The sequence below is a fragment of the Colletes latitarsis genome, unplaced genomic scaffold (assembly GCF_051014445.1).
Source record: "Colletes latitarsis isolate SP2378_abdomen unplaced genomic scaffold, iyColLati1 scaffold0018, whole genome shotgun sequence".
Classification (NCBI taxonomy): Eukaryota; Metazoa; Arthropoda; class Insecta; order Hymenoptera; family Colletidae; genus Colletes; species Colletes latitarsis.
Window position 1 is genome coordinate 631,858 of NW_027488369.1, and position 4,911 is coordinate 636,768.

Consider the following 4,911-nt stretch of genomic DNA (forward strand, 5'->3'; position numbering starts at 1 on the left):
CGAAAGTATGAGCCTGATGAGGGCAAATCCCAGACCTATCCCAGACCTAACTTGCGTTATCCTCTAAAATATTGATCGAAACCAGGTTTAATCGACTGTTTCAGTGTGGTACCACATTACTACGTGATCCAAACCAGAAAAAACCCAGGATCCGTTCAACAAGTATGTGAAGAATGCGAAAGTATGAGTCTGATCAGTGAAAATCTCAGGCCTTACCTAGACCTAACTTGCGTTGTCCTCCAAAATAGTGATGGAAACCAGGTTTCATTGACTGCTTCAGTGTGGTACTACATTACTACGTGATGCAATCCAGAAAAAGCCCAGGATCTAGCCATCAAGTATGAGAAATATGCGAAAGAATGAGCCTGATGAGAGCAAATCCCAGACCTAACCTAGACCTAACATGAATTATTCTCTAAGATATTGATGGAAGCCAGGTTTAATTGACTGTTTCAGTGTTGTACTTCATTACTACGTGATGCAATCCAGAAAAAGCCCAGGATCTACCAATCAAGTATGAGAAATATGCGAAAGAATGAGCCTGATGAGAGCAAATCCCAGACCTAACCTAGACCTAACATGAATTATTCTCTAAAATATTGATCGAAACCAGGTTTAATTGCCTGTTTCAGCGTGGTACCACATTACTACGTGATACAATCCAGAAACAGCCCAGGATCCGTTCAACAAGTATGTGAAGAATGCGAAAGTATGAGTCTGATGAGTGAAAATCCCAGGCCTAGCGTAGATCTAACATGCGTTATCCCCTAAAATATTGATCCAAACCAGGTTTAATGGACTGTTTCAGTGTGGTACCACATTACTATGTGATCCAAACCAGTAAAACCCCAGGATCCGTTCAACAAGTATGTGAAGAATGCGAAAGTATGAGTCTGATGAGTGAAAATGCTCGGCCTAACCTAGACCTAACATGCGTTATCCTGAAAAATATTGATCGAAACCAGGTTTAATGGACAGTTTCAGTGTGGTACCACACTACTACGTGATCCAAACCAGCAAAAAACCCAGGATCTGTTCAACCAGTATGTGAAAAACGCGAAGGTATGAGCCTGATGAGGGCAAATCGCAGACCGATCCCAGACCTAACTTGCGTTATCCTCTAAAATATTGATCGAAACCAGGTTTAATTGACTGTTTCAGTGTGGTACCACATTACTACGTGATCCAATCCAGAAATAGCCCAGGATCTAGCCATGAGGTATGAGAAATATGCGAAAGTATGAGCCTGACGAGAGCAAATCCTAGACCTAACCCAGACCTAACATGCGTTATCCTCTAAAATATTTATCAAGACCAGGTTTAATTGATTGTTTCAGTGTGGTCCCACATTACTACGTGATCCAAACCACAAAAAACCCAGGATCCGTTCAACAAGTATGTGAAGAATGCGAAAGATTGAGTCTGATGAGTGAAAATCCCAGGCCTAACCTAGACCTAACATGCGTTATCCTCAACAATATTGATCGAAACCTGGTTTAATCGACTGTTTCAGTGTGGTACCACATTACTATGTGATCCAAACCAGAAAATAGCCCAGGATCTATCCATGAAGTATAAGAAATATGCGAAAGTATGAGCCTGATGACGGCAAATCCTAGACCTAACCCAGACCTAACATGCGTTATCCTCAAAAATATTTATCAAGACCAGGTTTAACTGAATGTTTCAGTGTGGTACCACATTACTACGTGATACAATCCTGAAACAGCCCAGGATCTAGCCATGAAGTATGAGAAATATGCGAAAGAATGAGCCGGATGAGAGCAAATCCCAGACCTAACCTAGACCTAACATGAATTATTCTCTAAAATATTGATCGAAACCAGGTTTAACTGACTGTTTCAGTGCTGTACTTCATTACTACTTGATGCAATCCAGAAAAAGCCCAGGATCTAGCCATCAAGTATGAGAAATATGCGAAAGAATGAGCCTGATGAGAGCAAATCCCAGACCTAACCTAGACCTAACATGCGTTATCCTCTAAAATATTGAGCGAAACCAGGTTTAATTGTCTGTTTCAGTGTGGTCCCACATTACTTCGTCATCTAAACCAGAAAAAACCCAGGATCCGTTCAACAAGTATGTGAAGAATGCGAAAGTATGAGTCTGATGAGTGAAGATCCCAAGCCTAACCTAGACCTAACATGCGTTATCCACAAAAATGTTGATCCAAACCTGGTTTAATCGACTGTTTCAGTGTGGTACCACATTACTATGTGATCCAAACCAGAAAATAACCCAGGATCTGTTCAAGGAGTATGTGAAGCGTGCGAAAGTATGAGTCTGATGAGGTCAAATCCCAGACCTATCCCAGACCTAACTTGCGTTATCCTCTAAAATATTGATCGAAACTAGGTTTAATCGACTGTTTCAGTGTGGTACCACATTACTACGTGATCCAAACCAGAAAAAACCCAGGATCTGTTCAACAAGTATGTGGAGAATGCGAAAGTATGAGTCTGATGAGTGAAAATCCCAGGGCTAACCTAGACCTAACATGCGTTATCCTCTAAAATATTGATCGAATCCAGGTTCAATCGACTGTTTCAGTGTGGTATCACACTACTACGTGACCCAAACCAGAACAAACCCATGATCTGTTCAACAAGTATGTGAAAAACGCGAAAGTATGAGCCTGATGAGGGCAAATCCCAGACCTATCCCAGACCTAACTTGCGTTATCCTCTAAAATATTGATCGAAACTAGGTTTAATTGACCGTTTCAGTGTGGTACCTCATTACTACGTCATGCAAACCAGAAAAAACCCAGGATCCGTGCAACAAGTATGTGAAGAATGCGATAGTATGAGTCAGATCAGTGAAAATCTCAGGCCTTACCTAGACCTAACTTGCGTTGTCCTCTAAAATAGTGATGGAAACCAGGTTTCATTGACTGCTTCAGTGTGGTACTACATTACTACGTGATGCAATCCAGAAAAAGCCCAGGATCTAGCCATCAAGTATGAGAAATATGCGAAAGAATGAGCCTGATGAGTGAAAATCCCAGGGCTAACCTAGACCTAACATGCGTTATCCTCTAAAATATTGATCGAAACCAGGTTTAATCGACTGTTTCAGTGTGGTATCACACTACTACGTGACCCAAACCAGAAAAAACCCATGATCTTTTCAACAAGTATGTGAAAAACGCGAAAGTATGAGCCTGATGAGGGCAAATCCCAGACCTATCCCAGACCTAACTTGCGTTATCCTCTAAAATATTGATCGAAACTAGGATTAATTGACCGTTTCAGTGTGGTACCTCATTATTACGTGATCCAAACCGGACAAACCCCAGGATCTGTTCAACAAGAATGTGAAAAGCGCGAAACTGTGGGCCTGATGAGGGCAAATCTTAGACCTAACCCAGACCTAAGATGCGTTATCCTCTAAAATATTTATCCAGACCAGGTTTCATTGAATGTTTCAGTGTGGTACCACTTTACTACGTGATCCAATCCAGAAATAGCCCAGGATCTAGCCATGAAGTATGAGAAATATGCGAAAGTATGAGCCTGATGAGGGCAAATCCCAGACATATCCCAGACCTAACTTGCGTTGTCCTCTAAGATATTGATGGAAGCCAGGTTTAATTGACTGTTTCAGTGTTGTACTTCATTACTACGTGATGCAATCCAGAAAAAGCCCAGGATCTAGCCATCAAGTATGAGAAACATGCGAAAGAATGAGCCTGATGAGAGCAAATCCCAGACCTAACCTAGACCTAACATGAATTATTCTCTAAAATATTGATCGAAACCAGGTTTAATCGACTGTTTCAGTGTGGTACCACATTACTACGTGATCCAAACCAGAAAAAACCCAGGATCCGTTCAACAAGTATGTGAAGAATGCGAAAGTATGAGTCTGATCAGTGAAAATCTCAGGCCTTACCTAGACCTAACTTGCGTTGTCCTCTAAAATAGTGATGGAAACCAGGTTTCATTGACTGCTTCAGTGTGGTACTACATTACTACGTGATGCAATCCAGAAAAAGCCCAGGATCTAGCCATCAAGTATGAGAAATATGCGAAAGAATGAGCCTGATGAGAGCAAATCCCAGACCTAACCTAGACCAAACATGAATTATTCTCTAAAATATTGATCGAAACCAGGTTTAATTGACTGTTTCAGTGTGGTCCCACATTACTACGTGATCCAAACCAGAAAAAACCCAGGATCCGTTCAACAAGTATGTGAAGAATGCGAAAGTATGAGTCTGATGAGTGAAAATCCCAGGCCTAGCGTAGACCTAACTTGCGTTATCCTCTAAAATATTGATCGAAACCAGGTTTAATTGACTGTTTTATTGTGGTACCACATTACTACGTGCTCCAAAGCAGAAAAAACCCTCGATCAGGTCAACATGCATGTTAAAACTGCGAAAGTATGACCCTGATGAGGGCAAATCCCAGGCCTAACCTAGACCTAACATGCGTTATCTTCTAAAATATTGAGCGAAGCCAGGTTTAATAGACTGTTTCAGTGTGGTACCACATTACTACGTGAACCAAACCAGAAAAAACCCAGGATCAGTTCAACAAGTATGTGAAAAACGCGAAAGTATGAGCCTGATGAGGGCGAATCCCAGACCTATCCCAGACCTGACTTGCGTTATCCTCTAAAATATTGATCGCAACCAGGTTTAATTGACTGTTTCAGCGTGGTACCACGATACTACGTGATACAATGCTGAAACAGCCCAGGATCTAGCCATGAAGTATGAGAAATATGCGAAAGTATGAGCCTGACGAGGGCAAATCCTAGACCTAACCCAAACCTAACATGCGTTATCCTCTAAAATATTGATCCAAACCAGGTTTAATGGACAGCTTCAGTGTGATACCACTTTACTACGTGATCCAAAGCAGAAAAAACCCTCGATCAGGT